The sequence below is a fragment of the Arvicanthis niloticus genome, chromosome 3, assembly GCF_011762505.2.
Source record: "Arvicanthis niloticus isolate mArvNil1 chromosome 3, mArvNil1.pat.X, whole genome shotgun sequence".
In the NCBI taxonomy this organism is placed as follows: domain Eukaryota; kingdom Metazoa; phylum Chordata; class Mammalia; order Rodentia; family Muridae; genus Arvicanthis; species Arvicanthis niloticus.
In genome coordinates, this window is record NC_047660.1 from 118,171,222 (window position 1) to 118,184,880 (window position 13,659).

Below are 13,659 nucleotides of genomic sequence, written 5' to 3' on the forward strand. Positions count from 1 at the left end.
GAAATAGAAACAACACACTCCTGAGAAAATAAGAAATAAGAGCTCTAACCCTAGAGAATTACAAGTCAGAAGATTAGCAGATACCGCACAAAGACTTAAGGAGAAACAATGAGTATGTGAGCAAAGAAGCCACACAAGTCCACAGTGGCCCAGAACTTAGATTTTTTTTTTCTTTTAAATCTTTAAATTGTCTCCTATACAGCTTTTTCTCCGTCATTACCACACTCCACTAAATCTCTTGCTATTAAAGACCCTTCCTGGTGCTGCTGTGGAGACATCCTGTTCTCAGTGTTTCTGTGAAGATGCCATTCTTAAACACTTAAGTGATTTTGAAACACTCTGTGTGCATCTTGAAAGAGACCTGTGAGTCAACCAGCCATCCCAAGTCAGTGATGACCTTCTGTCCTGCGCCATTGGCTTGGCTAAATTTTTTTTTCAGATGACAGTAAAGTTGTCTCTACTGGTATTTAAATAGAGAAAACACTGTACTCCAAGACTCTTTGACCACTGTACCCTTTTGAGCTACATCCAGATGTAGGTAAGAAGATTATATGACTATACACAACACTGAGTTTAGTGTCCTCATAGTGTATGCATTCCATAGATGTTTACTGTTGTGTTAGCTCATGAACATTGACATTTTTTAAATGAACCAGCTAGTTAAGAGGATTTGAAGGCTTCCCAGTCTATAGTAGCATTGCAGAAATGTGACGTAAATCAGCTCATATACAAGGCTGGAGCCACTGACCTGCCCTTTGAGGAATTTCTTTGGCAGGAATATTGGTCTGTCCAACTTGCCTTTGGGAAGGCATGAGAATGACATTCTTCCAGTGTGTCCCCAGGGCATCTGCAGCTCAGGCCTTACTCTTCTAAAAGGTTTTGTTGTTTTAAGTTAAGTTTTGAATATAAGACTTAGTCCCAGCACTAAAAAGATAGAGACTGGTGATCTCTAAGTTTGGAGCCAGTCTGGTCTACACAGTGAGTTCCAGCTCAGTCAGAGCTCCCTAGTGAGACTACATCTCATAAAAAACAAATAACAACAACAGTAAAAAGAAACTGTACAGACTGAACATTACTTACCAGTTTCTCTTTGTGTTTGTATTGTTGGCTTCTCCTCCAAGAAGGATGGCTCACATGAAGTTACTTACACTGAATTCTCACCAGTTGTATCACCACATCCCCCAACTCCATACTGTAGAAGAACTTTCCACATTATCTTGAGAATGAACATTGGCCTCACAGAAGCGCCCATAGCAAGGGAGGCTTAGCACAGAACCCATCGTTTCTGGACTGAGATCTGTTGTCAGGTTAGTTCATATAAGAAAGGGAAATGGAAAGGGAAAATTGTTTTGAAACAATCCCTCAGAAGGGACTTAAACCTGAAGCCTGTTAACTTTTACCTATCTGGCTAAACTCCAAAATCATCCAGTTTGTGCTAAAGGACGTGAAGAGTCTTCCTAGCATACGTGACCTATGAAAATGCTGTTGTCAGTTTCTGATTGGCTTCCCTACCACCCTGCCTGCCCCTGAGGACCTGGACTTGTTGAGGCATAGATACCGTTCTTTCTATTGGAGCCTTCTGCCCTTCGTTACACCTCACATACACATGGAGTTCCAAATGCCCAACTGCAGGCAAACGTGAACAAAGGTTTGTTTTCAAAAGTGACAAGGAAGCAGTGTTGTGATGTAAAGTACTGAGTTCCTTCCTCCCATGGAAGAGACTTAAATATATAGGTTTGAGGTTGGTTTGTTTGTTTTAGCGCAGCCTGAGTAGTGGCATTAAAATCAGTGTTTTCAGATCAGGTATGACGGTGCATACCTTTAATCCCAATCCCAGCAGAGGCAATTGGATCCATGTGAGTTTGAGGACAGCCTAGTCTCCATACTGAGTTCCAGACCAGCCAAGGCTACAGAGTGAGGCCCTGTCTCAGAAAAAAAAAAAAAAAAAGCTGTTTCTTTTCTGTTGTTCTATTTGCATTTCACCATTTTACTTGCCCACCAACAGGACATGTGGAGAGCATCTATGGAGAGTAAATGTCCAATAAAGCTGTGGCATATGTGCCAAAATAATAAACTGCACATCTGCCAGAACCTGACAAAAGTTTTCCACTTATCTAGTTCAGTTCATTATATTTTTAAGAGAATTGTATGTTAAATGTTTGGTCTGTGTTGTGTGTGTGTTTGGGTTCGGGGGAGTGAGGGCAGGGTGCAGGTGAGCTAAGCTTGAGAGAAGTGCTATCCACAAGCTTTGAGTGTCCCACCATAGCTTCCTATTTATTCAGCCTTCATTTCTGAGAGCCCTTGCTCAAACAGACTGAATTCCTGGATTATGGCCTCATGTGGACTTAAATACACACACATTACATACCCTTTTCTCACTAATCAGCCTGACACATTCCTTTGTTGGTAAATGGTTCCAAAGCAAACACTGTCAGTGCACCTAATTACCAGGTTTGTGGGCTGTGCTTGGCAGTCCTGTTACATCCTGTTCAACAACAGAGGGCAACAGCCTTGGCTGGGCCAGGCTTAGGGAGGGAAGAACTTACCCCCAATGTCTATAGTCTTTTTTAATGATATTTCCTTTCTGTGGCTTTTCTTGGGAAGCAGCCCGCTTAAGGAGTATTGTAATAAGGTGTGTGATCTTAGAAAGAGCCAAAGGAAGCTTGGGCTCGTCTTCCTAGGTGCCATTTCTGGGAAACCACCTGCTTCCTCTGCTGGCTGCTTTCTGACTAGGATGAAATGCTGGGCACTTTATTGATGGTTCTCTAACAGACTCATGCCAGGATTTAGATTTGTCAATGTCTATAGATGGAAGGGTCTTCAGAGACCATGTCGATATCTGGGAAGGGAGAGAACAGTCCAGAAAGCCTGTGAATGACAGGAGAAAGTAATGAGAACTAAGATTCGGTTCTTCTCTTCGGTCTCCTGACTGCCCACTCATCCTTGTGTTGATGTACTTGCTGTATCAGTGAATAGTTTACTTGATTTGAAGGAAGAAAACAAACTTTTCAGCACAGTGCTGGGCGGTTTGGCAGCAGTGTCACACAGACTTTTATTTTCTTTTGCTAAAACAAAAAAAAAAAAAAAAAAACCCTATATTCAAAGAATAACGTCGTATATAACATTGCACCATTGCTGGCTCCATATTCTCATGTCTAAACACTTCAGAATGTCTGTTAACACAGACAAAACGTGCATGAAACATTTGGGCTGACCCCACCCTGTGTGCCATTAGCCTCTTGATAAATAAAGCACACTTATAACCACCGTCCTCATGGTGAGGGCACTAGTTGCTTTGGTTGTCTCAGTAGATTGCTGTCAAGACATGTTCCTTACTGAGTTTCTAGTTAGGTATCTAGGTTACATGACCTTGTCTATACACATGCCAGATGACCTAATTGTCTGTTGCTTACAAAGAAAGTGGCCATCGTTGTTTAAAATCATGTTTTTTGTTCTAACTGTAAAAAGAATTGGTGCTCACTGTAGAAGACACAAAAATATATAGAAATTCTCCATATGTTATTATTTTTCTACACATATCTATATATTTACATATGATCATATAAAATAGTCATGTTGAAATGCAATCCTATATCTTCCATTGAGTACATATCTCTTGACTCCAAATATAATCACATTTAATCTATAAATGTTTATTAGTGAGTACTTTAATTGCTTTAAAAATTATTAAATCGGCCGGGCGGTGGTGGCGCACGCCTTTAATCCCAGCACTTGGGAGGCAGCAGAGGCAGGTGGATTTCTGAGTTCGAGGCTAGCCTGGTCTACAGAGTGAGTGAGTTCCAGGACAGCCAGAGCTAAAAAAAAAAAAAAAAAAAAAAGAAAGAAAGAAAGAAAAATTATTAAATCACAATATGGGCTAGAGAGATAGCTCAGCCATTAAAAGCATTGATTACTCTTCCAGAAGACCTGACTCAATTTCCAGCACACATATGGTGGTTCACAACTGTCTATAACTACAGTTCCATGGGACCCAACACTCTCACACAGACATATATGCAGGTGAAACACCAATGCACATGAAATAAAAATAAATAAATAAATTATTAAATCAGAATATGTTGTGTGAAAAAAACTTTTCAATTAAGGAGAGAGAGAGGAGAGAGAGAGAGAGAGAGAGAGAGAGAGAGAGAGAGAGAGAGAGAGAGAGAAAGAGAGAAGGAAAGAAGTATTAGGGTCTATCTAATTAGTAGAGACAGCTAGTTTATGGAAAGACCAATGGGAAAGGGATGAACAAGAATATACATCATTAACTTTGCCACTTGGTTGCTACATGACCCCGACATGCCACCACCCCTCCAGACCTCTCAGGGAGATGGTACAATTAACAAAAGATATGAGAGAGGTTTTTTTTTTCTAGGCCTGAGATTTAGCATTTTATATTTATATTTTATATGATGTTGTATACATTGTTCTATGTAATGTGCAAGCAAGTTGACTGATTTTGACACTCTTTACTCAAGGAACTTAAGATACAAACTCAAACTGTGATTCTACCTATCGTTTTGTAAGATCCGTTTAAAAAGTGAACTTGTTCTGTTTTGCTTACTGCCTTGTCTAGAGCTGGACAGGATAACTGCTCAATGAGCAATTCATGAATGAACAGTGAGTGAATCACTGGGTTACTTTATTTTAACTTACTCATGTTATACTTAAAAGTTTTAAATCTCAGATCCTTAAAATTAGCTTTTAAACTATTTTAGGAAGTTTTTATTTAAGTAGACATTACCATTATATATATGTGACTTTTCTTGAGTATTGGCTAACATCCTGTCATATATTAAGGACAGATGTGTTTTACTGGGGCAATGAAGCCTCTAACGTCAAAGAGAGAAGATGTTGAATGTTTGAGCTCGGCTAAACTATTCAGAGAACTTAATTTCAAAACATCTTTTAAGTTACTTCTGTTACTTCTTAGTGTATATTTTTTCTTCCCCCTGGGACTGTAAATAAGTAACCTGAATACACAATGGAAAGACAGGAAGGGTTTACCTTTCCATACAAAAAATGTTGACTCTGTAGACTGTGCAGTTTGTTCTGAAATTAACTGTTTTGTGCGTTTAAATTACAAAAGGTGCAAAAGTAGCTTTGTTTTGTAATGTATGTTTGTATGCTGTAGTTATTTTCTATACAATGAATTTTGAGAATGGACATGATAGTATCACTAAAGTCATTTTAAAAATCTTTTTATTTTAACGCCTTCTCTAACACACTATCATGTTACCATATCTTCATTAAGTAATTTTGGGACTCTGACTATTGAACCACTCAACACTGCAGCATAAACACTTGAATTCTGTAACCAACACTAGTAATTATCTCTTCCATCTCTGAGGCTCTCAAAAAACTTAAAATACACAAAGACTTAGTGGATACTGTACATACTCACGCTATATGAATGTTGCTATTTGGACCAAAGTGTACAAGAGCATAGAGCTCAAGAGATCCATGGAGAACCAGTAGTCATCTGGACTCGCATGCCCAACAAAAGCTAGAAAGACATTCAGCACCACATCTACACTCAGGGAACTGTAGGCCACTGAGTCTCAGTGGCCTTGTTTATCTTACCCTGTTGCCAGAGCACTAACTCTGAAGTTTGGAAGAACCGCAAGCCCATCTTATGGAATGAGAGACTGCCACCCTAAACTAGTCTTATCTTCAGTGTGGTTGCCAGTAATTTTTATTCCCACAACCAATGGAAGAATCATGTAGCCCTTTGATGAGAAAACAAGACAGCAACATATAAATACACACATATATATAAAATAAATGAATTCATGTGAACACCAGAAATTCATGAATCATCTTACAATAAAATCAGTAACATAGTAGACAAATTCAAATAATGATCCTGAAGCTGGTTCAGATCCAGCCTTAGAAACATACAAAGCTACTGAGCTTGCATAGATTTAATGTATACTGGAAGTTCTAGTGTGGGGAGATGATAAAGTGTGATACAGCCATTCTGTAAGAAGGGAGTTCATGTCTACTTCCTTTTCTAGGAAGCAGATCATTGGTGGTAGGGGAAAATGGAAATTTAAATAAAAAGACTCAGCTGAAAAGCAGCTTATGACAGCCGTCAGTGATTGGACAGAAAACAACCTTCAAAATGTAGAGTGCAAAGAGATGAACAGATTTCTCTGGCAGAGAAGATAGTGTCTTCAAGTTCCAACTCAGGGCTTCAGAGTCACAGATGACATGATTGTCTAAACTTCCAATGAGGGAGGTAACATTCTCCTCCACTGTCCAAGCCTATTTACAGTAGACTATTAGGAGAGAGGACTGTGCATTTGAAGGGACTTTTTGCACCTCTGAAGTACTGATGTCCCCTGTCAGGCCAACTCCACTGCAAAGAAAGTTTCTCATCTCAGTTTCCATCTCCCAGGCTAGCAGTTCTTGCTTGGGCCAATGCCTGAGAGTCAAGAGGAGCCAGGCCAGTGATTGGCACAGCTGTTGCTACAGCCTGAACTGAAGAGTTCCCCAGGGATTCCTTTGTCTAGCACACCAGTCTAGGAAAAAGCATGAGTAAAATATGTAAAGTCATCTTGTTAAAAGAATGGGATTAGTGGCAGGAGATAAATAAGGAATAAAAGTAATAACTGCTTTGTTCCAGTAGCCAAGATTGTATTCCTAAACAACTTTTGCTGCTGGTAGAACTAGGTTTATTTCTGAGCTTTCTGTGCATTTTCTAACATACTCGTGCTCAAACTTTGCTTTGCTTTGGCTCTGCTAAGTGATGAGCTCAGCTGTGCTGAGTGAGGCCCAGTCAGTCCTAGATGAATTACTTCCTTTTAAAGGCATCTTTCATAAATACTTCATAGTTAAATCTTTTCTTTTAAATTAAAATAAAACCAGTGAGTCAACAGAAGTGTGGGGTGAGCCAAGAGCATCTGTTGTTATCTGCATCACCTTAGCTGTATTCTGTACTCAGCTCACTCTGTCCCAACCAGGCATTTGAGCCACTCAGAAATCTGTACAAAGGACCACTGCTCCTATGTCTAGGTCCCCAGTAGCTGCAGCCATAGTATATCCCAGTTCTGGCAACAGTGGTACAGATGTTTAAATCCTCCTGCAGTACCTGTATTTTTTCTAGCAGCAAATATATTGTCCTGAAATAATCCCAAGAAAAAGTGAGCAGTTTTTTTCTTGAGAATTATAGTGACTTCCAGGTAAACCTTAAGATACAGATTTAAAGTCAGAAATATTAGTTTTCACCTTTCCCCCAGATTCTCTTGCATTCACATCCAATTTGTTGTGCTTTTAAATAGGCCCTAGAGCATGGCTGCCTTCTCTCCCTGCCACAGATTAGCAGGAAGGACTTGCTAAGCATTTACACAAAGGATGATGGTGAGTTAATGTCCCCAGTAGGGTAGCAAAATTAACAAATGAATTAATTAACCCTTGTTTGCATTCTATTTTGAATCCAGACTGTAAGGGAAGCTTTTGTAATAGGTATTAGCCAAGCTTAGCTGACAAACGCAAAGTCCAGGACCAAAGAAAGCCCGATGCTTTGTGGGTTCCAATCAGGGAAGCTCTTCCTTAATTAACTCCGGCTTAAAGGACGGATAAAAGCATCATTACAGGACATGCCAATTGTCTTTCCAAGAGTTGAGGTGTGTGTTGAATAACCCTAAGAACTATGTTGTATTTGACTACTAACTGGAGGAGGGCCAGAATTCAAATCACAGCACCAGAATCAAGTCCAAAGCTTAGGACCACAAAAGCCACCAGTTAGTATTTTGTATTATATCCATTAACTTAGAGACAAACTTAATAAACATGAGAAAACAAATAATACCTAACTCAAAGCACAATTATTTATGGATTTTAAAAAGCTAATTTATGTGTACACACACACACAAAACCATCATCACCACCACCATCACCCTGTAAACAAAGGACCAAGTAGATGCTGCCTACTTTAAATTTCAAAAGGAAGGGTTGGGGGATGGGTGGGATCACAATGAGCAACTGCAGATGTGTTGTAGTCAGATATAATGCTCTCTGCATTTGTACTTGTGTACATTATGTACTCTCTGCAAGACCTTTGTTCCACTAACCAACAGGTTTATGTCCCTTGTTCTCTCCCTCCTGGTCCTGCTGATAAAATCAAGGGGTCTTGGACAGTCTGATTTCTGGTCAACCTAGAGTAGCACCCCTGATGGCAGTCCTAGGCCACTGCTTGCCTCACTTCTCATCAGAGCCCACTCATAGTCTTGTTAACAATTGTTTGTCACCTTCTCATTATTTTACTCTACTCAGTGTTCCTATTTGTTATATTGGATTTCATTCATTTTACCTTAGGACCTTTAATAACAGATTCTGTGTATTTTACTGAGCATAAATGCATAAAAAATATACATATGCAGATATACAAGCCTATTCATACCTGACACTGGCCAATTTCCTGTTTAAGGGAATTGTAGGATTTTGTTTTCTCCATTATATGCCCAATGACAGGAGAAAACAGCAAGCCAAAACATTAAAGCAACCAGGCTCCAGTAGCTACCTCACTTAGCTAAAAGGTTTTAATAATCTTCCTGCTTTATTGGAAACGCTAGTGATCACTCATTACTGTATAGGACACCATATATAGCAGCCATACCCGAAATAGTGCGTGTGTGCTTATAGTGTATACTTCTTTCTGCTGCTCATCCTGTTCATTATGGGCTCTAGAGAGTAGAAACCAACCACAGGCTCTATACTGTACTGAAGGCCCATCCTTTGCTTGTCAGAAAACCAACAAACTGAAGCCTAAATTTTAATCCAAATGAAATATCCGAGGCCAATGCCTGAGCCAAAAATAAAGATACAGCAGGAGGAGAACTTAACAGGAATGAGCAGAAGCAGTGCAGTGACCTCTCCGGGGCAGTGTCCTTTAGGAGTCTCCTGTGACCTCCCTGTGTGCAGTTTGAGTCTGGAAGAGGGGGTCAAAGCCATCAAGCCTGTATCTAATTGGTCTCACATCATCAGCATTCCAGAACAGGAAACAGTCTGCAGCCAGGAATTCTTGCTTCTTTGCCATAAGATTTGAGAAACAAACCTTTACCCTTGGATGGATGTAGCTCAGCTAGTTTGTAGCAGGTTCTGGTTCTTGAATTCGATAGCCATAATAAAACATGTCTGTTCAGTTCGTGGTGATTAGATTTCTAGTTTGTGAAGGTCCCCTACTTGCCATGGGCTAATAAGATAATTTTGGGGTCAAAACTGTTCATAAAATGGGTAGTTTTCGTCCAAGGAATTCTTCCTAAGAAGCAAAATATGACCTATATTGCCCTCAAATAGTGGGCAACCCCTACATCTCTCCCACAGAAGAGTGCACAGACAATTAGTAATATTCTCTGGAGCTTGTTTCCAAAGAAGCAGGTCTCCAGTTTCCTTTCTGCTCCCGCCAATTTTGCTCCATCTGGGACTGGTACCACCCTGCCCTTCACGAGTCACCACCGTGCCGCTCTGAAACTGTCTTATACAACTTCTGTAACTTACCTTACAGTTTAACTAACACAAATAGACCACACTCAAAGGAATGTAATGCTCCTTTACTGGGCTGAGACTTTCTGGAGAGGAAGTAACCCGTGCTCCTTGGCACTCATCCCCTACAGAGCACAGGGAAGGAGAGTGCAGGTGCCTAATGGCTTCTACTGCCCACACCTCGAGTGTGCGTATTAGAAAACACTTAGATATCAGCTAACCCAGGTAGTGAAGAGGACAAACTAACTTGCCACTGTCCTGTGACATGCTCATGCCAAGCTGAACCAAGAAATCAGTCTCCTTACTCTAGTGTTCTCACCTCTGCAGTAGCATCCTCATGGACTCACTGCCTTATCTTCATGGTTGTTCTTCCACATCCTCAAGGACGCTCTACTGATCTGCTTTCATAGCAGAAGTTGCTGAAGCAACTTCAGAGTTCAAAAAAGGAGTTTATTTTATAGACTACACGCAAAAATAAATTGCCTTTGATTTGCCTCATGGGTAAGAGTATGAAAGAATAGAAAGGCCACAGAGAAATTGCCCAGCGAATCTGATCCAAAAGGCTAATAAGTGCAACTGAGAGCTAGCCAACCAGGATGGCTCTGGGATAGAGTTGAAAAGCCACTGAATTGATAAAAATTTGAGTTACCAAATGATGCACAATAGTCTATCATGGGTGTTTATATCAAGCTTGATTTAATTTTACTTATAGAAATAGAATCTCAATCTTACGACCTTCCTGCCTTAACCTACCTGAATGCTGAGATTATACCACATCCGACCTTTGAACTTTCTCTTTTCCAGTGCTGAGAATCAAACCTAGGGTCTTATTGGACATGCTATCTACAACTGACTTACATCCAAACCTCTTTACATCTTAAATGATGTTCTAAATAATGTCAGAAACAGCAAGATAATACTAGTTTGTTCAGGTTTTTTTTTTTAATCACATGCTTTACTGAAAATAAATTGTTTTGAGAATGATATGGGTAAGAGTACTGAGCTGGACCTTGTTTGTTGGCAAGAATGTAAGCCAGCAGGTGCGAAGGGTCCCAGTTAACCCACTGGGCCCCTCTGTGGGAAATCCTCTGTGATTTCCTTTCAAGACATTTAGGTCAGTGATGCTCAACAGGTATTATTTTGACCCCACAGATATTGTCACAGCTCAGGTTGTGGGAGGGTTGCTCTGGCTACTGGGTGAGGCCAGGGATGCTAAGCATCCTATAGTCACAGGACAGCCCCTTGCACTGAAGAAAATCCCACCTAAAATGTCAGTGGTGCTAAGGTTGAGACTCATAGCTTAATGAAGCAATGTAGTGTACATACAAAAAGAAATGGGAAAATCCACCTGTGTGCCTTTGGTCAGTAGCAAACACTCTGCCTGCAGTTGCATCCTGTAAAGATACTTTGGTTTTGATGGCTTGCTGCTTGGCGAGGGGACTCAGACATGTAGACATTGGCCTTCATTTGATGTGTTGCATGTTGCAGTTTTAGTCAAAGATGATTATGATGACAGATCTGCCTTGTATAACTTCTGAAAAGTTGGGTAGGGTGAATCTTACTTTTTTTTTTCTTTCTAGGTGGAGAGGTGCGTATCTGTAAAGGTGCACATGTGTACTTGGTACATGTGAAGGTCAGAGGTCAACCTTAGGATCATTCCTCAGAGTCATCCACTTTGGTTTTTCTTTGTCTAGACTGCTTGGCCAATAAGTTGCAGGGATCCTCTAGTCTCTGCCTCCCCTGGACTTGGGTAACAGACTTGTATTGCCATATGGGGCTAGGAATCAAACTCTGGTCCTCACTCAGCACAGAGGGAGGGGCTGCAAGCACTTTGTGTACTGAGCCATCTTTCTAGCTCCCGAGTCACATTTAGAATAGTCAAGGAACAGTTAAACCCTGGGAGCCAACCATCTTTCCAAGTAAGGCTTCTCTGTAACAGAGCCCTGTTCCCAAGGAAGAGCAGAGCTGTCCATTCTGCAGATGCTTTGCTTTCCCTGCACCTCACACTTCTGTTACAGACCTTTATTAATTTCATATAAGAACAGATTCCTTTCTCTTTCCTTTTTCTGCCATTTTTTCAAGGTTTTTGTTGTTTATTTGAGATAGATTCTCACTGTGACTCTAGCTGGCCTGGAATTCCCTGTATAAACCAGGCTGGCCTCAAACTCACAGAGATCCACCTGCCTCTGCCTCCCAAGTGCTAGGATTAAAAGCATGTGTCACCATGCTTGGCCTGCCTTATTCTCTAGAATGAAATCAGAGAGTGTGGTGGAAGGAAGCTAACAAGTGATTGTGTTTGAGAATGTTATTGATCCATGCATCCATACCACAGTTGAAAAATGCCTTCAGGGTTACAAATTGTTAGAAAATAAGACTTTCTTCTGTTTTGAACTCCTTAATTTCTTTATCTCACACTTGTTTCAGTTACTGACCTTTGGCTAGACCAAGCAGGTGCACTGGTCCTCCATCACTCTATAGGTGGTTTTTGCACCAGAAATACCTGATAAGACTCAATCTCTTTCCTCACTGCAGGCCTGGTATCAGCAGAGATAAGGGAGTGGCACTGGGGAACTGGGTGTTTCCTCCTTATCAGTCACTGCCTTAGGACCAAGGCCCTAGGTGTATAAATCCAAGACCAGCCCTGAGGAAATTCACTTGATAAAGCTACCATTAGTGTCATTTAATGATAGGAACTTACAAAGGTGTGACCCAGTGGGGACAAAGCCACTACCCAAAGGGAATAGCTAGACCAGATAGAGGCACTAGGAAACCTGGCTCTGACCTTTGTCCTGATTGGCAGGAGCAGGAAAGGGAGGGCATCAAGATGACCCAGCTGTGTCCAGGATGGAGCATCAGAGTCACCTGTAAGAGGATGTTTCTCTTCTGCTTGCATGGTCCTTCCATCTGCATTTGCTCATTGCAGTCTCACAGCAAACATGATTAAGGAGGAAGTTGTGGTCAGCAGCACTAGAAAAAAGGCATCTGACTCATCAGGGAAGCAACAATCTACCCTGGGTATCCCAGCTATAGAGACATTAATGACTTGACACTCACTGCTTGTGGTTTATGTATTCGCTCAAATAGCCAGTGGTAAGGCCCTTAGAGGGAGCCTAGGCTTTGTCCAGTGGCCCTGAGTCCCAGACAGCTCTATCTCCTGCTCTGTGTGTGTGTGCCTAGGAAATGATCACTAGCCCTTTGGGAAACTTAGTTTCCTGCTCTGTAAAAGGAGGGACTTGATGGGGCTATCCAGACCACACAGTGATGTCAGTGAAGTCAGGCTGCAGAGGCCTCCCAGAAATGCCTGAGGGGCACAACTTCTCCTGAGCCAGGAACTGCTAGACACTTTACCCATGACCTCATTCCAGGCCTGCAGCATCCCAGTGTGATGGCTGCTCATGTTATCTCCACTAAGCCTATGAAGAAACTGACGCTCACCAGGTGAGGTCACTTGCTCCAGGGCATCATCTAGTCTGCATGGGTAGCATACCAGATACCACAGACTGGGTGGCTTAAAGATGTGTTTCTCACAGCTCTAGGGGGCTGGAAGGTTCAGAGCAGGGTGCTAGCAGGATTTGGTTCTGATGAGTTTTCTTACTAGTTTACTGATGGCTTTCGCATAGTACACAGGGAATGGGGACACTAAGACGTTGAGAAGCTCTGTTTCTTGTGTTAAGGACACTAAACCAATTGGACCAAAGACACACCCTTAGCTTAATTAGAACTACCTACATACTCTGTCACCAATAGGAGTTACCTTGTGGGGAACTGAACTTCTTCATGGGAAGCCCAGGGGGACACATCAAGAATAGGGGGACAATTTGTGGCTCCTCATCTATTATCTTGATAACCACTGTCCTCAGATGGAAGAGCCGAGCAGGGACTGCTGGCGGGCAGGAAGCCTCTGTTGGCCAGCTCTTCACTAGCCCTTCCCAATAACTCCAAGTCACTGCCCTCTCCACAAGGCATGGGTGGGTCAGTAGGAAGACCCTCCTTGGGCCAAGCCAATGAGTCCTGCGTGGTGGTGCTATAAGTAAGATATTGGCACATTAGGGTATAGTGTCCCGAGATAACCCATACCCAAGATTAAAAAGCCCAGGATGTCCTGAAGACCGCTGCATGTAACACCAGTCCGGGGCTGAAGAAGATCATGTCGTCAGCCCCCCTGGGCTC

At 41.6% G+C, this 13,659-nt stretch overlaps 1 protein-coding gene across 10 annotated transcripts in view; it reads left to right on the plus strand.

Moving 5' to 3' along the window:
* Positions 1-13,659, plus strand: part of Plekhm3 (pleckstrin homology domain containing M3) — a 190,504-nt gene that overhangs the window by 173,024 nt on the left and 3,821 nt on the right. The gene's annotated exons all lie outside the window — the stretch shown is intronic.